At 46.5% G+C, this 22,038-nt stretch overlaps 1 protein-coding gene across 1 annotated transcript in view; it reads right to left on the bottom strand.

The window, feature by feature from the left end:
* Positions 1-22,038, bottom strand: part of rad18 (RAD18 E3 ubiquitin protein ligase) — a 489,896-nt gene that overhangs the window by 189,037 nt on the left and 278,821 nt on the right. The window lies entirely within an intron of this gene.

The following is a 22,038-nucleotide window of genomic DNA, read 5'->3' as shown; positions in this document are numbered from 1 at the left end:
TAGGGGCATCATGAGCCAGGTGGTGAGGCCGTACCCTTGGTCCCCCAGCAGCCAGCTCTGTCCTTCTGGCTGCTGCTGAAACAAGGCAGAATTCCTGGGACATTGGAACCGGTTCTGGGGGAGGTGGGACCAGAACAAACTGGACGGTCTGCACCAGGGCAGGACCGGAACTGATGTCCTCGGCAGACTGTTTGCGAGTGCTGTTGGGGAGGGTTTAAATTACTATGGCAGGGGGATGGGAATCTATGCAGGGACGCAGAGGGAAGTAAAAAGGGGGCAGAAGCAAAAGGTAGGAAGGAGAAAAGTAAGAGTGAGGGGCAGAGAAATCAAGGGCAAAAATCAAAAAGGGCCATAATACAACATAATTCTAAAAGGACAAAGAGTGTTAAAAAAACAAGCCTGAAGGCTCTGTGCCTCAATGCGAGGAGCATTTGTAATAAGGTGGATGAATTAACTGTGCAGATAGCTGTTAACGGATATGATGTAATTGGGATTACGGAGACATGGCTCCAGGGTGACCAAGGCTGGGAACTCAACATCCAGGGGTATTCAATATATCGGAAGGATAGACAGAAAGGAAAAGGATATGGGGTAGCGTTGCTGGTTAAAGAGGAGATTAACGCAATAGTAAGGAAGGACATTAGCTTGGATGATGTGGAATCTATATGGGTAGAGCTGCAAAACACCAAAGGGTAGAAAACGTTAGTGGGAGTTGTGTGCAGACCATCAAACAGTAGCAGTGAGGTTGGGGATGGCATTAAACAGGAAATTAGGGATGCGTGCAATAAAGGTACAGCAGTTATCATGGGTGACTTTAATCTACATATAGATTGGGCCAACCAAACTGGTAGCAATACTGAGGAGGAGGATTTTCAGGAGTGTATAAGGGATGGTTTTCTAGACCAATATGTTGAGGAACCAACTAGAGAGCAAGCCATCCTAGACTGGGTCTTGTGTAATGAGGGAGGATTAATTAGCCATCTTGTCGTGCGAGGCCCCTTGGGGAAGAGTGACCATAATATAATAGAATTCTTCATTAAGGTGGAGAGTGACAGAGTTAATTCAGAGACTAGGGTGCTGAACTTAAAGAAAGGTAACTTCGATGGTATGAGACGTGAATTGGCTAGGATAGACTGGTGAATGATACTTAAAGGGTTGACGGTAGATAGGCAATGGCGGACAGTTAAAGATCACATGGATGAACTACAACAATTGTCTGGCGTAAAAATAAAACAGGGAAGGTGGCTCATCCATGGCTAACAAAGGAAATTAGGGATCGTGTTTAATCCAAAGAAGAGGCATATAAATTGGCCAGAAAAAGCAGCAAACCTGAGGACTGGGAGAAATTTAGAATTCAGCAGAGGAGGACTAAAGGTTTAATTAGGAGGGGGAAAATAGTGTATGAGAGTAAGCTTGCAGGGAACATAAAAACTGACTGCAAAAACGTCTATAGATTTGTGAAGAGAAAAAGATTAGTGAAGACTAATGTAGGTCCCTTGCAGTCAGAATCAGATAAATTCATAATGGGGAACAAGGAAATGGCAGACCAATTGAACAAATACTTTGGTTCTGTCTTCACTAAGGAAGACACAAATAACCTTCCGGAAATACCCGGGGATCGAGGGTCTAGCGAGAAGGAGGAACTGAGGGAAATCCTTATTAGTCAGGAAATGGTGTTGGGGAAATTGATGGGATTGAAGGCTGATAAATCCCCAGGGCCTGATAGTCTGCATCCCAGAGGACTTAAGGAAGTGGCCCTAGAAATAGTAGATGCATTGATGGTCATTTTCCAACATTCCATGGACTCTGGGTCAATTCCTATGGATTGGAGGGTAGCTAATGTAACCCCACTTTTTAAAAAAAGTGAGAGAAAACAGGGAATTATAGACCGGTTAGTCTGACATCAGTAGTGGGGAAAATGTTGGAATCAATTATTAAAGATGTAATAGCAGCGCATTTGGAAAGCAGTGACTGGGTCGGTCCAAGTCAGCATGGATTTATGAAAGGGAAATCCTGCTTGACAAATCTTCTAGAATTTTTTGAGGATGTAACTAGTAGAGTGGATAAGGGAGAACCAGTGGATGTGGTGTATTTGGACTTTCAAACGGCTTTTGACAAGATCCCACACAAGAAATTAGTCTGCAAAATTAAGGCACATGGGATTGGGGGTAATGAATTGACGTGGATAGAGAACTGGTTGGCAGACAGGAAGCAAAGAGTGGGAATAAGCGGGTCCTTTTCAGAATGGCAGGCAGTGACTAGTGGGGTACCGCAAGGTTCAGTGCTGGGCTCCTAGCTATTTACAATATATATTAATGACTTAGACAAAGGAATTGAATGTAATATCTCCAAGTTTGCAGATGACACTAAGCTGGGTGGCAGTGTGAGCTGTGAGGAGGATGCTAAGAGGCTGCAGAGTGACTTGGACAGGTTAGGTGAGTAGGCAAATGCATGGCAGATGCAGTATAATGTGGATAAATGTGAGGTTATCCACTTTGGTGACAAAAACAGGAAGGCAGATTATTATCTGAATGATGACAGATTAGTAAAAGGGGAGGTGCAACGAGACCTGGGTGTCATGGTACATCAGTCATTGAAAGTAGGCATGCAGGTACAGCAGGCAGTAAAGAAAGCAAATGGCCTTCATAGCAAGCGGATTTGAGTATAGGAGCAGGGAGGTCTTGCTGCAGCTGTACAGGGCCTTGGTGAGACCTTGAGTATTGTGTGCAGTTTTGGTCTCCTAATCTGAGGAAGGATATTCTTGCTATTGAGGGAGTGCAGCGAAGGTTCACCAGACTGATTCCTGGGATGGCAGGACTGACATATGAAGAAAGACTGAATAGACTAGGCTTATATTCACTGGAATTTAGAAAAATGAGAAGCATATAAAATTCTGATGGGATTGAACAGGTTAGATGCAGGAAGAATGTTCCCGATGTTGGGGAAGTCCAGAACCAGGGGTCACAGTCTCAGGGTAAGGGGTAAGCAATATAGGACCGAAATGAGGAGAAACATTTTCCACCCAGAGAATTGTGAACCTGTGGAATTCTCTACCACAGAAAGTTGTTGAGTCCAGTTCGTTGGATATATTCAAAAGGGAGTTAGTTGTGGCCCTTACGGCTAAAGGGATCAGAGGTTATGGAGAGAAGGCACGAGTGGGGTGCTGAAGTTGCATGATCAGCCATGATCATATTGAATGGTGGTGCAGGCTCGAAGGGCCAAATGGCCTGCTTCTGCACCTATTTTCTATGTTTCTATAGCGCTCTCGCATAGAATGACCGCATCATGGGTGCTCCCAGGATATCTCGCATCAACTGCCATGATGCGATGCATGTCATCACAGACGAGCTGCATATTCATGGAGTGGAAGCCTTTTCTGTTCCTGTACATCTCGGAATCCTCCAAAGGAGTGCTCGCAAGGCGATATGGGTACAATCAATGCAGCCCTGTACCTTGGGTAAGCCAGCAATCCTGGAGAAGCCCACAGCCTTGTCACGCATTGCCTGGGCGGTCATGGGGAACTTTATGTAATCATCGCTCCGGGCATATAGTGCAGCAGTCACCTGCCGGATGCAGATGTGTTGCACGTTGAGAAATGGTGCACACATCTCCCGTTGTGTCCTGGAATGATCCAGATGCATAAAAATTAAAGTGCAGCTGTAACCTTCACTTCAACTGACAAAGCAGTCCTCCTGACGCTTCTAGGGTGCAGGTCTGCTTTTATTAACTCACAGATCTTGGTTGTAACTTATTTGCGGAAACGCAGCCTTCTTATACAGTCTGCATCATTTGTGCAGGTATGAATGCCTACTTCGATATATCCAATGTGGGCAAGGCCTCCTGCCCATCATCCTATGTGCTCTGAGGTTCCTCAGGTGATGATGCCTAATCAATATTCTCCTCCGCAGCACCATAATGCAGAAGGCTTGCACGAGGTATAGCATTGTCAATATTGTCCCCATAATTTAATTGTAGCTTTGCAAGAAGCTCAAAACAGCAGGACAAAGCACCTTCTTTCCTCTCTCTCTCTCCAAGGTGCATGCCCTAGTCTGCGCATGTGCAATCGGCTTGCTTAGAACGGGAAGCTAGGCATTTAACGAAGACAAGTATAATGCAATTCTTCAATTTTTAATTCTTTTTTTTCCAAAGTACATCCCACCACAGAATCTCTCCTCACCGGGCTCGAGGGTCGGAGCATCGGCCGGCAGAATCGCTCCCTCGCCTGTACACAGAGGATCAGCCACCTCCCCCCACCCCTCAGTTCTCATTCCTTATATAAATGGCTGGCAGTTCAGTTCAGCTTCCACCCCACCCGGGCTTCTTTTGAAGTTGAGCCCCGAGCCCATGTCCGGGCAAGGGAGTGATTTTGCCAGCCGAAGCTCCGATCCTCGAGCCCGGTGAGGATATGTTTGGTGGTGGTGTGGTACTTTGAAAAAAAACCTAAAATTAAAGAATTGCATTAGACTTCCATTTTCTTCCTTTAGACTTTGAAATAATTAAGATTTATGATGCATAATCTTTGCCTTCTTGACTCCCGCCAAAACTTCACTTAAAAATAATGGCGTCGTTCTGCGCCAATTTTTTAATGTGCGCTGCTTTTTCTTAAGTGCCGAGAAGTTTTTTGGGAGTGGTCACATACGCCGACCTAGGAAAAATGAAAGTTGGCCAAGCTTGCTTAAATCTGAAAAACTGGCGCAGACATCAGGTCATGCCCCCATGACGCAAAAAAACGTAACCTAAAAAAAATCGTACCTAACTGAATTACGCTGGCGCAGAAACTTTGGGGAAACTTGAGAGATTTTAATTTACTCCAAAAAAAAGGGTACCCACCAAAAAAACGGTGCAGATAATTGAGCCCATTGACTCAGCATTGATTAGCGAATTGCGACATATGCTTAAATATTGGTAGCAGTGACCATTGCCTAGTCCTTGTGGAGACGAAGTCTCGTCTTCACACTGAGGTCACCATCCATCATGTTGTGTGGTACTACCACCATGCTAAATGGGATAGATTTAGCAGCTCAAAACTGTCCATCCATGAGGCGCTATGGGCCATCAGCAGCGGCAGAATTATATTCCACCACAATCTGTAACCTCATTGCCCGGCATATCCTTACTCTACCATTACCATCAAGCCAGACGATCAACTCTGGTTCAATAAGGAGCGTAGAAGAGCATGCCAGGAGCAGCACCAAGTGTACCTAAAAATGAGGTGCCAACCTGGGGAAGCTGCAACACAGGACTATATGCATGCTAAACAATGGAAGCAGCACGCTATAGACAGAGCTAAGCGATCCCATCACCAACGAATCAGATCAAAGCTCTGCAGTCCTGCACATCCAATCATGAAGGGTGGCGGACCATTAACCAACTGACGAGAGGAGGTGGCTCCATGAACATCTCCATCCTCAATGATGGCGGAGCCCAGCATACACGTGCAACAGACAAGGCTGAAGGGTTTGCAACCATCTTCAGTCAGAAGTGCCGAGAGGATGATCCATTTCAACCTCCTCCTGAGGTCCCTACCATCACGGAAGCCAGGCTTCAGCCAATTCGATTCACTCCATGTGATATCAAGAAATGGCTGAGCGCACTGGATACAGCAAAGGGTATGGTCCCTGACAACATACCGGCTGTTGTGCTGAAGACTTGTGCTCCAGAACTAGCTGCGGCTCTAGCCAAGCTATTCCACTACAGCTACAACACTGGCATCTACCCGACAATGTGGAAAACTGCCCAGGTATGTCCTGTCCACAAAAAGCAGGACAAATCCAATTCGGACAATTAACGCCCCATCAGTCCACTCTCAATCATCAGCAAAGTGATGGAAGGTGTCATCAACAGTGCTATCAAGCAGCACTTACTCAACAATAACCTGCTCACTGATGCTCAGCTTGGGTTCCGCTAGGCCTAATGGACTCCGGACCTCATTACAGCCTTGGTCCAAACATGACCAAAAGAGCTGAATTCTAGAGATGAGGCGAGAGTGACTGCCCTTAACATCAAGGCAGCATTTGACCGAGTGTGGCATCAAAGAGTCCTAGTAAAATTGAAGTCAAAGCGAATCCGGGGAAAAACTCTCCACTGGCTGGAGTCATACCTAGCTCAAAGGATGGTGGTTCTGGTTGTTGAAGGCCAATCATCTCAGCCCCAGGACATCGTTGCAGGAGTTCCTCAGGGCAGTGTCCTTGGCCCAACCGTCTTCAGCTGCTTCACCAATGATCTTCCCTCCATCATAAGGTCAGAAATGGGGATGCTTGCTGATGATTGCTGATGATTGCACAGAGTTCAGTTCCATTCGCAACGCCTCAGGTATTGAAGCAGTCCATGCCCGCATGCAGCAAGACCTGGACGACATTTAGGCTTGGCCTGATAAGTGGAGAATAATATTCACGCCACACTAGTGCCAGGCAATGACTATCTCCAACAAGAGAGTGTCTAACCATTTCCCCATGACATTCAACGGCATTACCATCGCCAAATCCCCCATCAACAACATATTGGGGTCAGCAGCCACATAAATACTATGTCTACAAGAGGTCAGAGACTGGGTATCCTGCTGCAAGTGTCTCACCTCCTGATTCCCCAAAGCCTTTCCACCATCTACAAGGCACAAGTCAGGAGTGCGATGGAATACTCACCACTTGCCTGGATGTGTGCAGCTCCGACAACTCTCTAGAAGCTCGACACCATCCCCTGGACAAAGCAGCTCACTTGATTGGCACCCCATCCACCACCTTAAACATTCACTCCCTCCACCACCAGCGCCCCATGGCTGCAGTGTGCACCATCTACAAGATGCACTGCAGCAACTCGCCAAGGCGACTTCGACAGCACCTCCAAAACCCATGACCTCTACTACCTAGAAGGACAAGGGCAGTAGGCCTCCAAGTCACTCACCATCCTGACTTGGAAATAAAACTCCATTCCTGCATAGTCGCTGGGTCAAAATCCTGGAACAACCTCCCCAACAGCACCGTGGGAGTACCTTCCTCATGTGGATTGCAGCGCTTCAAGGAGGCGGCTCACCACCTTCTCAAGGGCAATCAGGGATGGCAATAAATGCTGGCATTGCCAGTGGTGCCCACATCCCAGGAACAAATAAAACAAGTGACTTGATGGGTAATTTGGAAATGATGGTGTTCCTACAACAGTGCTGTTCTTACCCATGGTGGTAGAGATGGGCAGGGGAGAGAGGTGCTTTCGAAGCAACCTTTGCAAGTCACTGCACTGCAATTTGTAGGTCATACAACTCGCAGTGTCAGTGCACTGGTGATGGAGGGAGCAGATATTGAGTTCAATGGCAGGGATTCTAATCAAACATACTGACCTGTCTTGGGTGGTGCCCGGCTTCCTGACTGTTGTTGCAGCTGCTCTCATCCAGGCGAGTGGTGAGTGCTCCACCACACTCCTGACTTGAACCTTGTAGATAGAGAAACTTTATGGGGCTACAATATGAGTCACTCATCACAGAGTACCCTGCCTGTGTCATTTTTTTGTAGCCATGGTGTTGCTATGACTGGTTCAGCTAAGTTTATGGTCAATGGTGACACTCCCCCTCCCCCAATCTGTTGATGGTGGAGGGCTTGGTGATTGTGGTGCTAGTGACAGACAGGGGAAGATGGTTGGACTGCCTTGTTCAAAATGGCCAGTATCTGGCATTTACATGACACAAATATTACTTGTCAGCCCAGGCCTGGATGTTGTCCCAGTCCGGTTGTCGGCTGGCATGGGCTGTTTCATTATTGGAGGAGTATAAATGGAGCTGAACTCTCTTGGAATCATCAGTGAACAGTCCCTCTACAGACCTGATAAGTGAGGGAAGATCATGATAAAGCAGCTGAAGATAGTTGGGCCGAAGACATTTCTCTGAGGAACTCCTGCTGTGATGCATGGCTTCCGATGACCATGGTCATCTTCCATTGTGTCTGGTGCAACTCCAGCCACTGAAGATTTTTCCCTTCAACTCCCATTAAACAGTTTTGCTCGGGCTCCTTGGCACCACACTCAGTCAAATGCTCCCTTGATTCCACCATTACAAAAATAAATCTCTCCATGTAACATGGGAGAGTAGTTATTTTCCTTTACTGCCCACAGTGAATGCCAAGAACTTCAAAAAACATTAATTTGCATTTTTCCTTCTTCATCAGGTATAACTACTTCGTGTTTCCAAAAGGTTTAACTATACATGTTTAAATCAGAACTTTTATTCAGAACCAAACCCAGAAAATCTTCTGGTCCAGATTTTCCAAAGGTGAGGCACAGCTAAGTCATAGAGACCTATTACAGCACAATCGAGAGAAAATTATGGAGTAAGTGACTTATGCCAGTAATTACACTCCATATTTTCCTGGGACTTTTGCTCCGCCACTACCCCTTGCCGAAAACAGTTAGAAGATAATTATCATTGCTCTGCTCCCATTCAAATCAACGGTGCTTGTCATTTTCCTGCATTTAAACCAGTTTTTACGCCGCCACCACTTAGACTTATAAGAAATGGTCAAAGTGGGCTGACAGTAGGGTGATTTATTGCTCCAAGATTGGGTTTAAACTGCTAGTTGTTAAACATGTATTACTGTTGCCAAGATTAAACAGGTAGGATCTTTAGGGTGTCCACTTCCTGTGCCTCGGATTGTCAATTTTAATATAGCCACACCATATGTCCGGAGCTCATTCAATTTAGGAGATTGTTTTCGGAAGTTAAGTGACCCCTCCTCTGTTTACCAACCTAAGGTGTGGCATTTACAGGTGCGATGGCTTCAAAAGGCGCGACGTGACAGATCCACATACCAGCTATCAACAAGACTGGATGCCACAAATGCGGATGTCACAAAACAATGTTATTTCTTATTTTCTGCTCTGTGTTTAACCTTCCTGCACCATAAAATGTCCTAAGCCGAGAGGATAGGCTATGACCAGCCACTCATCGGTACACAGGAGCCCCACCCCACAATAAGGACGCAGCTGGGTCAAAATCCTGGAACTCCCTACCTAGCACCACTGTGGGAGCACCTTCACCACATGGATTTCAGCGGTTCATGGCAGTGGCTCACCACCAGCTTCTCAAAGGCAACCAGGGATGGGCAATAATGCTAGTCTTGCCTATACTTGACTATTCCAACGCACTCCTGTCTGGCCACCCACATTCTACCCTATGTAAACTTGAGGTCATCCAAAACTTGGCAGCCCGTTTCCTAACTCGCACCAAGTCCCGCACACTCATCACCCCTGTGCTCGCCGACCTACATTGGCTCCTGGTTAAGCAACACCTCGTTTTCAAAATTCTCATGTTTACAAATCCCTCCATGGCTTCACCCCTCCCTATCTCTAACCTCCTTCATCCTCACAACCACCAACCACCCCCCCGCCCCGAGATGTCTGTGCTCCTCAAATTCTGCCCTCTTGAGCATCCCTGATTATAACTGCTCAACCATTGGTGGCCATGCCTTCAGCTACCTAGGGCCCAAGCTTTGGAACTCCCTCCCAAACCTCTCCGCCTCTCTTTCCTCCTTTAAGACGCTGCTTAAAACCTACCTCTTTGACCAAGCTTTTGGTCATCTGCCATAATTTCTTCTTTTGTGGCTCGGTGTCAAATTTATTTGTTTTGTCTTAAAACACTCCTGTGAAGCACCTTGGGATGTTTTACTATGATAAAAGCGCTATATAAATACAAGTTGTTGTTGTTGCCAGCAATGTCCATATCCTGAAGAATGATTTTAAAAAAAGGGAGACCTTGGTCCCCAGGATAACTTTGCACAACATTGTGATTGAGATTGGAAAATCCCCCAAGTGGATGAATACATGCATCATTGCTCTACTGTGCTATACCAAGTTAAACCCATTTCAAACATTATTTAATGAAACAAACCACATAATGGGCTCAAGTTTCGGCTCGAGTTACTCCTATTTTTTTGGAGCAACTAGTTTAGAATGGAGTATCTTAGAAATTGCAATTCTCGGCATTTAGTTTGCTCCAATTCTAGTAAGTTAGAATAGTTCGTTTTAGAACAGTTTTTTTTTTCAAAAGGGGGCATGTCCAGCCACTTACGCTTGTTTTGCAAGTTTAGGCAGCAAAAACTTACTCCAAACTAACTTAGAATGGAGTAAGTGCAGATTTTTGTACACTGAGAAAAACCTTGTCTACACTTTATAAATTAGGTGTAGGGAACGAGAGATGGGGGGTGGGGGAAGGGAAGTTTACGAGCATTAAACACTTTATTTGTAAAAGTTAAGCGTTATCATCAATTATAAATGATAAATAAATCAATAAATCAACTAATAAATTAAAAATTAATAAAAAATAATTTTAAAAATCAATAAGTAAAAAATAAGGTTTCTACTCACCTACTGCAGCACCGGGAGCCCGCCAACAGCGTGCTGGGATGGACCCCCTCAGGAGATGCCAATTGGGCGGGTCCCGCCGCCGAGCATCACTTTGGGGGGGCCTCGCTGGCGACCAGCACTTCGGGCGGGCCCCGGCCGGCGACCAGCACTTCGGGCGGACCCCGGCCAGCGACTAGCACTTCGGGCGGACCCCACCGGCGACCAGCACTTCGGGCGGGCCCTGCCGCCAGGAGATGCCGGACGGGCCGCCAGGCAAGAGGTAAGTACTGTCAGGCCACTCGCCCGGGATAGGGGCGACATCCTTTCGACCCAGGATAGGGTTGTCGCCCGGAGACAGGACGCGCTGGGAGGGCCAGGTGCTACTGCGCACGCGTGCAGCTGCCGGCACTGTTTTTGGCGCAGGGCTATAGCTCCGCCCCTAGCAGCTCCTGCTATGCCGCGACGAGCTGGAAACTGGCCTACAGATATCGGAGAATCGTGAGATAAGTATTTGGCGCTTTTTCAGTTCTACAAATTAGGCAGGCCTCTCCGATGTGCGCCGTTCTAGTGGGGGTCCGAAACTTGAGCCCATAGAAACCTAGACACTCATTTCAAAAAGCTAAAAATGAGGAGAGCTTGGAAGAGCAATGCATCAAGTAGTCATTGTGCAAAGCCAACAATTCTGAAAACAAAACTATTCAAACTTCCCTCAGGAGGTTTAGATGATTACAGTACAGGTATTGACACAATCTTCAGCACAGCAAGTCTCTATGCTCAAAGGAAACCCATTACTGCTGCACACACCCACAAAATGAAATTCATTTTAGGCGGCAACTAATGAAATGAGCCGGGAGTTGCAATTAGTTTCATTCAGTAAAGCCTAATGCTTCAGTGATAAATTTCAACAGGTAAACCGTGAGTGCTAATGAAAGTTACAATCTGTCACTTATGTAGTGATCTGCAGACAGTTGCTCCCATGCCAATTTCCAATCTGACTCAAGAATGACGTGCACAGAACATCAAAAAAAATCAGAACCGACTGCGTTCCTTAAAAGGGGCACTGTTGTTGTAGGAAAAAGATTTTGGAACGCAAGAACTTTTAGGAATAAGAAAAGGCAACATTAGACACATTTCTTTCTCATAGACCAACTCCACTTAGCGGCCTTTTCACTAGATCAGTCCATACCTGGAGTACTGTGTACAGTCCTGGTCTTCTTAACCTAAGGAAGGATATACTTGCCTTAGAGGGAGTGCAACAAAGGTTCACTGGACTGATTTCTGGGATGGGGGGATTGTCCAATGAGGAGAGATTGAGGAGACTAGGCCTATATTCCCCAAGGATTAGAAGAATGGAAGGTGATCTCATTTAAATATATAAAATTCTTAAAAGTGCCTGACAGGGTTAACGGTGGTAAGGTGTTTCCCCTGGCTGGGGGAGTCTAGAAATAGGGGTCATAGTCTCAGAATAAGTGGTTGGCAATTTAGGACTGAGAGGAGGAGAAATATCCTCACACAAAGGATTTGAATATTTGTATGTTCTGCTCCAGAGGGCTTTGGACGATCAATCCATTGTACCCGTATATACTACCCACTTGCTTTTGTTTCGATAGCTTGTTCCCAAATCTGTTTTGCTTTATAAGTAAGCAAGCTCCATCTGATGTCTCTTCTTACTTCTAACTTCTGATTTATCTTCTGATTTATTAACTTAGGTTAATAATGAAGGATTGAATCCTTCGTCACAGTGAACAGCTTGCCTGATCGATTTTGTGAATTCCCTTCAGCCAGCTTTGCCACGCACTCTGACATTCCAACTACACGTAATCCATTTTGTTTATTGATTCCCCTCAGGTTGCCCACCTAATTGGGCGGCCTGGGAAGCGAGCAGAAAATATCCGCCTTTCCTTTGGCTGGGCTGCAAGTCAGCAGCACGTGTGCAGAAATAGTGGCAAATCACACACGCACAAAATGCAACCACAGGGACCATTCTGAGCTCATGCATGTTGGTTGTTCTGTGCTCGTGGGAGTGGTCCCGAAACTCAAAACCTGTTGGTATGGTGGCACTCAACAAAAAGTTATTAACACTGATCCAAGTTCACACGTGAAGAATGGCTGTTTGGGCGTGGTATCAGAAGACTGCTGGTGCCCCTGGAAACTTTGGAATTTCCTACCCTAGAGGCCTATGATGCTCAATCGTTGGAGTATATTCAAGACTGAGATCGATAGATTTTTGGGCACTAAGGGAATCAAAGGATATGGGGACAGGGCAGGAAAGTGGAGTTGATGTAGACATTCAGCCATGATCTTATTGAATGGCGGAGCAGGCTCGAGAGGCCGAATGGCCTACACCTATTTCTTATGTTATATTCACACCTCAGCAAGAGTCACCTGCTTCAAGAAAGGTAAGGTCAATTTTCACTGATTTTCACAACTACATTCCTGTGTTTTAAAATTATTTCAGTTTTCACTGATTTCCTCCCAAATACCGGCAGATTTCCAACCTGCAGAGCTTCCTGGAATCTACGTTTTTGGCTCTGCGATCTTTTCAGTTGCCCATAGAATGCAACTGATGTGGAAAGTAGTGTTTTCTCTCCGCTCTTCTTCAAAACACCAAAGAACCTGATGGCTTATATTCACTGTGTGGTGTGGTACAGAAAGCAAGTCCCAGGTTTGATTACTGTAATCTAAGCCAGGGGAGCTATTGGGTGCTGCAATTAGCCTCAACAACCCTGGGCTGGGAGAAAGGTGGGGGGGGGGGGGGGGCGGGGAAATCAGCAATTCCCACTCCTGACCATTATCGAGGGACTCCTAGAAAATGTGTGCCGTGGACATTGGGTGAAAAATTTTGAAGAAGAGCAGGGGAGTTATCCCTGGTGTCCTGGCCCAAATTTATCCCTCAATCAACAGGGACACCAGCCTGCTGTGTGCAATTCACTGTCACGTTTCCTACATTACAACAGTGACTACATTTCAAAAGTACTTCATTGGCTGTAAAGCGCTTTGAGCTGTCCTGAGGTCGTGAAAGGCGCTATATAAATGTACGTCATTCTTTTTATCCCTAGTTGCCCGAGAAGGTGGTGGACCACCTTCGTCTTGAAGCGCTGCAGCAGCAGCTTAATACAACTGAGTAGGCCACTTTAGAGGGCATTCAAGAGTTAACCATATTGGTGTGAGACTGGAGTCACATATAGACCCAGACCGGGTAAGGACGGCAGGTTTCCTTCCCTAAAGGACAATGGCCGGAATTTTCTTTACCTGGGCGGGTCCAGTGCGGGCGGTCGGTATGGCAGGTCGCAACCCCGTTCTTGCTTCCAAAAATTGACTCTGCGTTAATGGGGCCTATTAAGCCCACCCTGCGTGTTACCCGGCCCTATTAAATGGTGCGAGTCTGATTGTCATCCATAACCCGTTTTCAGCTGGGATGTTTAACGGAGCGAGGGCATCATTGCATTTGGAGGTGTATCTAGGAGTGTGCAATCACTGCACTGGGGGCTTTGATATGCTTATGGAGGGAGTCAGAGCATGCAGGGAGGTTCTCGTCCCTTCCAGTGGAAGGAAGAGACCACCCCAGGAAACCAAAAGAGCCTGGCCTAAAATTGCAGAGAAGTTGAACAGTAGGGATGTGGTCAGGAGGACCTGGGTGCAGTGTCAGAAATGTTTCAATGATCTCATTGGATCAGGAAAGGTGAGTACAAAGCCACACTCAACTTCATCCTGCTGTATCTCCCATCACATCCCCATCATCCTGCCTTCCTGACCCTACTCCTGCACATCTATGGAGAATAGATGGCTATCTATAGATAATAGATGGCTATCTATGGAGAATAGATGGCTATCTACAAACAATGATCAGCCATGATCTTTTTGAATGGCGGAGCAGGCTCGAGGGGCTAGATGGCCTACTCCGGTTCCTAATTCTTATGTTCTTATGTTCAATAGATGGCAGAGGCTCATAGACCTCCTGTCTAGAAGGGATGTCAGAGTAGACATGGGTCCTCATGGCCCCACTGATGTGCAACAAGGTGCTCTCCAGCTCCTTGCTAGCAGGGAAGTGTGGGTGGCCTATGAGAAGGATGATGGTGAGCAGGAAGTGTGGGCTCCTCTCAAACGCTTGCATTTCTTCTCCATTGCCACCCCCTCAGTCAGAGCCCCAGATGCTTTCTCGGACAGCCGAGTCTGCACCTGCACAGTCGCAGGAGGGCTTTGGCGGGGGGCCCCTCTCAGGCTCCAAAACCCAGAGGACATCCAGCAAGTGTGTCTAAGCAGCTGCAGCAGGGAAGTGAGCAGCAACCTCTGCTGAAGCCACAGGGGTAGCACCTCTTGGAAGCACATGGAAGAGAAAAATGACACATAAGTAGATTCACAGGGGTAGTCATTGGGTATTTTATTCAATGTTAACTTCAAGTTTCCAAGGTGAGACAGTATCAACGGCACCCATGCTGATGGAACAGATGGCAGGTCAAGCAGAGATGAGAGAAGCAATGTGTCAATGGTGTGATAGGTTGTACCAATGATGAGACTAGATGGCGACTTTGCTGCGAACACTTGAAACCTGTAGAAAGCTCAATCTGTGCTGGGACTGCAGCCAGCAGCAGCTTCTGCCTGAGGAAAGTGACCAGCTGCGAGGTGGGAGCTTTTATAGTATATTTTATGCTGTCATCTAATCAGCTGGAGAAATGGCCACTCAACACCTGCCCCAGGCTGACAGACATGGTTTCCGAGTTGCATGAATCCCGTGGGCAGCCAGGGGAATTTGAAAGGTAGGCTGAAAAAGGCGCTCAAGGTTCTCTGAACAAGGTGATAACAATTTGAATTAGGTCGCCGGCCTCTGCCGGTCGGGTCACTGCCGCACCTGCAAACGTACCCGAGGGAAAGGCGCGTGGGGACGGGATGACGGCCGGTTCCCGACACTCTCCAACTTATTTTAAATTTCCCACCCGACCCAGCTCCGATCGCGCCCACATGGGCCCCACAAAATTCAGGCCAACAATTCGGTTTTTATGACAATCTGACAGCTTCATTTGAACTGTATAACAGATTTTTTCGAAACCGAATTCAAAATCTCTAACTGCATTGTTCTCTGGATTACCAGTCGAGCACCATAGCAACTGTGCCACTGTACCCCAAGGTGATGAATAGGAAAGATATGATTCTATGATGGCTGGTGAGGAAATTAAAAGCATTAATATCACAAAGAAAACACACTCCGCACAAAGGGTAGTGAAAATCTGGAACTCTCGTCCCTAAAAACCTGTTGCGGCTGCGGGCCAATGGAAAATTTGACATATTTTTGTTAGGCAAGGGTATTATCAGTTACGGAACACAAAGACGGATAGATGGAGTTAAGACACAGCTCAGTCATGATCTAATTGAATGACGCAACAGGCTCGAGGGGCTGAATGGCCCACTCCCGTTCCTACGTTCCTAACATGCAAATGCCCAAGATGTTGAGCGGTCATCCTAAGGAAAAGCAAGAAAATGAGGGAAGCTGAAAAAAAACCCACAGAAAGCCCGCAGTGCCAGTCAGAAATAAATTAAATGCTGGGCAATGGGGGATGTAGCTAAAATCTGAAGTCATTAGAGTCAATGCAGCCCTCTGTTTTACAGAATCTCAAGAGAAAGAAACCATTCCTGAAGTTTCCATTGAGTTTAGGTCAGAGTGGGAAGAGGGGGGGCTGAAAGAGAGGGATGGAATTAAAGGATGGAATTAAACAAAAGGGTCACCTAATCTGTGTTTGGTCATCATCATCATCATCATTATTATAGGCAGTCCCTCGAAATCGAGGAAGACTTGCTTCCACTCTAAAAGTGAGCTCCTCCCGGAGTCGCAGTGCGGATTTTGTCCCCTACGGGGCACAACGTACATGATCTTTGCAGCGTGATAGCTGTAGGAAAAATGCAGGGAGCAGCGCCAGCCCTTATACATGGTCTTCTTCAATCTTACAAAGGCCTTTGACACTGTCAACCGCGAGGGTCTATGGAGCGTCCTCCGTTTCGGATGTCCCCAAAAGTTTGTCAACATCCTTCGCCTGCTTCACAACAACACGCAGGCCATGATCCCTACCAACGGATCCATTACAGACCCAATTCACGTCCGGACCGGGGTCAAACAAGGCTGCGTCATCGCTCCAACCCTCTTCTCAATCTTCCTCGCTGCCATGTTCCACCTCACAGTCAACAAGCTCCCCGCTGGAGTGGAACTAAACTACAGAACCAGTGGGAAGCTGTTTAACTATGCCGCCTCCAGCCCAGGTTCAAGATCACCCCAACCTCTGTCGTTGAGCAACAGGATGCGGACGATGCCTGCGTCTGCGCACATTCTGAGGCTGAACTCCAAGATATAGTCAATGCATTCACTGAGGCATATGAAAGCATGGGCCTTACGCTTAACATCCATAAGACAAAGGTCCTTCACCAGCCTGTCCCCGCCGCACAGCACTGCCCTCTAACCATCAAGATTCATGGCGCAACCCTCGACAACGTGGATCATTTCCCATATCTCGGGAGCCTCTTATCAGCAAAGACAGACATTGATGCGGAGATTCAACATCGCCTCCAGTGCGCCAGTGTAGCCTTCGGCCATCTGAGGAAAAGAGTGTTTGAAGACCTGGCTCTCAAATCTACCACCAAGTTCATGGTCTACAGGGCTGTTGTAATACCTGCCCTCCTGTATGGATCTGAGGCATGGACAATGTATAGAAGGCACCTCAAGTCGCTGGAGAGATATCACCAAAGATATCTCCGCAAGATCCTGTGGATCCCCTGGGAGGTCTGTCCTCGTCCAGGCTAACATCCCCAGTATTGAAGCACTGACCACACTCGATCAGCTTCGCTGGGCAGGCCACATAGTTCACATGCCAGACACAAGACTCCCTAAGCAAATGCTTTATGTGGAGCTCCGTCATGGTAAACGAACCAAAGATGGGCAGCGGAAGCGTTACAAGGACACCCTCAAAGCCTCCCTGGTAAAGCGCGACATCACCATGACACCTGGGACACCCTGGCCGAAGACCACCCTAGGTGGAGAAAGTGCATCCGGGAGGGCGTTGAGTTCTTCGAATCTCAACGCAAAGAGCGTGAAGAGGTCAAGCGCAGACAGCGGAAGGTGCGTGCGGCAAATCAACCCCATCCACCCCTTCCCTCGACGAATGTTTGTCCCACCTGTGACAGGGTCTGTAGCTCTCGTATTGGACTGTTCAGCCACCAGAGAACTCACTTTGGGAGTGGAAGCAAGCCTTCCTCGATTCTGAAGGGCTGCCTATGATGATGATGTTTGGTCATCATAATCATCATCATCATAAGCAGTCCCTCAAAATCGAGGAAGACTTGCTTGCACTCTAAAAGTGAGTTCTCGGGTGACTACAGTCCAATACGAGAATTACAGTCTCTGTCACATAAAGGTTTGGTCATATAAAGGAGATGGCACCATGAACAGCATATACAGTACGCAAAGTTGGAGGAAGTACATTCAAACTGCTGTCTCATGCAGTGGGAATGGTCGGGGTCCCGGAAAATGGTGCGGAAAGAGGTGAGTGAGCACCCGCTGTGATTGTATGAGAAACGGAAACTGGGGTGGTGGAATAGTGACCAATGGTATCCTCTGTTAGTGAAGGAACCATTAGTAGTGCATGGAGTTCCCATGTAATATTATGATGCTTGTGCTCAATTAGCACCCACAGCAGCATAACTTCTGCACATAATGCACTTGCTCACATAACAAAAATTAAATTTAAAATTAAATTGTTGTGCATGTAGCACTTTGAAATGTTTCTGAAAGATGTCCGTAAAGTAGCACTCTCGCCTCTGAGTCAGTATGTTGTGGGTTCAACCCCCCACGCCAGAGACCTGAGCACATAATCTAGACTGACACACTCTAGTGCAGCACTGAGGGAGTGCTCATCTTTCGGATGAGTCCTTAAATCCCATCTGCCCTCTCAGGTGATAAAAAGATCCCGTGGCACTATTCGAGGTAGAGCTGGGGAGTTCTCCTGGGCCAGTATTTAACCCTCAACCAACATCACTAAAACAGTTAGCTGGGTCGGTAATTTTGTTGCTATTTGTGGAAGCTTGCTGTGCGTATTTTGGCTGGCACGTTTTCAACATTACAAAAGTGGCAACACTTCAAAAGTACTTAATTGGCTCAAAAGCCTGTTGGTACACCCGAAGGTCATGAAAGGTGCTATATAAATACAAGTCTTCATTCTTCCTGTTTACATCTATCTCTTGAGTTGTTCTGGTAACACCCACTCCTGGTCACAGGTAGGTGGGAATCAAGAGTTGCTCTGTCATTACTACTTACTTGCTCTACAACACCATCACCAACTGTATGGCAAAGAGGGCATATCTGAGCTCTTTAAAACCACACCCATCCATTTTTCTGTTAATGGATCGTTCTCAGACTCAAGTAGAATCATACAGCACAGAGATGAGGCTATTCGGCTTATCATGCCTTTGAATTATCCAATTAGTTCCACTCCCCTGCTCCTTCCCCGTAGCCCTGCAAATGTCTTATTTTCATGTATCCATCCAATTCCCTTTTGAAAATTACGATTGAATCTGCTTTTGGGCAGTGCATCTCAGATCATAACTCACTGCATAAAAGATCATCTCTACATCTCACGTCTGATTCTTTTGTCAATTACCTTAAATCTGAGTCCTCTGGTTACTGACCCACCCACCAGTGGAAGCATTCACCCTATCTACTCTATCAAAACCCTTCAGAATTTTAAATCATAGAATTATAGAAATTTACGGCACAGAATAGGCCATTCAGCCCATCGTGTCTGCGCCAGCCGACACAGAGCTGTCCAGCCTAATCCCATTTCCCATCTCTTGGTCTGTAGCCTTGTAAGGTTACGGGACTTCAAGTGCACATCCAAGTACTTGTTAAATGTTTCTGCCTCTACCACCCTTTCAGGCAGTGAGTGCGAGACCCCCACCACCCTCTGGGTGAAAAAAATTCTCCTCAAAACACCTCTAAACCTTCTACCACTTACTTTAATCCATGCCTGCTGGTTATTGACCCCTCTGCTAAGGGAAATAGGTCCTTCCTACCCTGTCTATCTAGGCACCTCATAATTTTATACACCTCAATAAGGTCTTCCCTCGGCCTCCTCTGTTACAAAGAAAACAACCCCAGCATCTCCAATATTTCCTCATAGCCAAAATTCTCCAGTCCAGGAAACATTCGCGTAAATCTCCTCTGTACCCTCTATAGTGCAATCACATCTTTCCTGTAATGTGGTGACCAGAACTGCACGCAGTACCCTAGCTGTGGCCTAGCTAATGTTTTATACAGTTTAAGCATAACCTCCCTGCTCTTATATTCTATGTCTTGGCTAATAAAGGCAAGAATTCCATATGTCTTCTTAACCACCTTAACGACCTGTCCTGCTACCTTCAGGGATCTGTGGATGTAATGGTCGGACCTTTTCGTTCGATTATGGACACCGTAGTTGTCATGACGCTTTCCTGCCACTGGGTGGCGTTTTCCGATTGGACAAACAGAAAGCAAAAAGAGAGAAAGAACCAGGAGCAAGCAACCATTTTAGCTAGTGCTGTCTGTAACTTTGCTGATTAGAAACTAATCTTCTTTAGTAGCAAACCTTCCCAGAAGTACAGTTATATAAGTAATTTCTCCTTATCCAATTGTTCTGGAATTGTTGTATTTTATATGTGATGTACAGTAAGAGATAAGTAACTTCTCTTTATTGCTGGATTTATTCGATTGTTCCTGTTGAATTACAAGAATGCTAGATATGTCAACAGTTTATCAACAGTTTCACACTGCATTATTAAAAGATTTGGATTCTGATGCTCTGACCTTTAGCCATATTTCTTGGTGTAGTGTTGAAGCTAGCTGGAGAATTAGAGTTATGCTCATGGTACGCTACACTGACAGAAACCGGTACAGTGGAAATGCACGCCAAGGTCCCTCTGTTCCTTCACATTTCTGTTTCCCACCATTTATTATGTATTCCCTTGCCTTGTTAGCCCTCCCCAAATGCATTACCTCACATTTCTCCGGATTGATTTACATTTGACACTGTTCTGCTCACCTGACCAGTCCATTGATATCTTCCTGCAGTCTACACTTTCTTCTTCATTATCAACCACACACCCAATTTTTGTAGCGTCTGCAAATTTCTTAAGCATACCCTCTACATTCAGGTCTATATCATTGATATATATCACAAGCAGCAAGGGACCCAGTACTGAGCCCTGCGGAATTCTACTGGAAACAGCCTTTCAGTCACAAAAACACCCACCAACCATTACCTTTTGCTTCCTGCCTCTGAGTCAATTTTGGATCCAACTTGCCACTTTGTCTTGGATCCCATGGGCTTTTACTTTCGTCACCAATCTGCCATGTGGGATCTTATCAAAAGCCTTGTTAAAATCCATATACATTACATCAAATGCACTACCCTCATTGACCTTCCTTGCTACCTTCTCAAAACATTCAATCAAGTTAGTCAGACACCATCTTCCCTTAACACATCCATGCTGACTGTCCTTGATTAATCCGTGCCTTTCTAAATAAGATTTATCCAGACCCTCAGAATTTTTTCCAATCATTTGCCCACCGCTGAGGTTCGGCTGACTGGCCTGTAATTACTCAGTCTATCTCTTCCTCCATTTTTAAACAATGATACATGTTAGCTGTTCTCCAGTCCTCTGGCCACCACACCTGTACCCGGAGAGGATTGGAAAATAATGGTCAGAGCCTCTGCTGTTTCCTCTCTTGCTTCTATTAACATCCTGGGATACATTTCATCCAGGCCTGGGGATTTATCCACTTTCAAAGATGCTAAAACCATTAATACTTCCTCTCTCACTATGGGTTCAATTTTATCCGAGCCCATTTTTTAGCGTACTTATCCGAGTTGCGCCGCTTAAGTACGTCCAGAGATGCTCCAGAAAAAAATGTTCCAACTTTTGCCGCTGTCTGGCCTCCTCTTCTCTGCAGCTGCGCAAGCTGGCCAGTCGCCTCGGGGGGTGGAGTCTGCGTTCTGCGCTGGAAAATGTGCCGGGACATCTGCACATGCGCAGTGGAGAATAGTGATGGCTGCGCATGAGCAGTAGCGCTCTGAGTCGCGTGCCTTCCGTGCTGCAGATATGAGGAGCCCTCGCATGAAGTGCAGTCTTCAGGGCCAGTTCCACGGGCCTCTGTTTGCAGTGCGATAAGCCAGGACGGTCATACTGACCAGGACTGCACTGAAGAAACCTCAGCCATGCACCCGAGTCTTATCCAGCCTGTCTCTGAGCTGAGCACAGTCTCTCGGTGCTGGGCACGACACTGCTGCAGACGTGCAAGGAAACCAGACTTCTAAAGCAACTAACAGTAAGTATTTTATTCTGAAGATTCTTAATCGGAGTTGCTTTTAATTATGATCAGTCCTGATAGCTCTGCTGCCTATACTGGAGCTGAGTGTGCAGGAACATACATACAGGCTGCAGACCACAGAGTTCCTCTTCTCCCAAACCAGCCTCTCCATGAGTTGCTCCCTCCCGCCCCTAGTCCAGGCCGAATGGCCTCCCGGTGTATTCTCCCGCTGCCTTCCCGGGCTGAGTGCAGAAAGGTGAATTGGAGTTTGATGCTGAAGGTAGAACTTTAATTTTTTATTTCTTATTATTTTAATTGTGCGAAGGAAGGATGGTTTTGCAAGTCTGTTCCCTAAGGCTTGGTTGGTTCAGGTCCAGGTCCTCTCCACTTCC

This window comes from Pristiophorus japonicus, chromosome 12, assembly GCF_044704955.1.
Source record: "Pristiophorus japonicus isolate sPriJap1 chromosome 12, sPriJap1.hap1, whole genome shotgun sequence".
NCBI classification, from domain to species: domain Eukaryota; kingdom Metazoa; phylum Chordata; class Chondrichthyes; family Pristiophoridae; genus Pristiophorus; species Pristiophorus japonicus.
The sequence above is the reverse complement of the archived record's forward strand: the minus strand, read 5'-3'. Positions and strand labels throughout refer to the sequence as shown.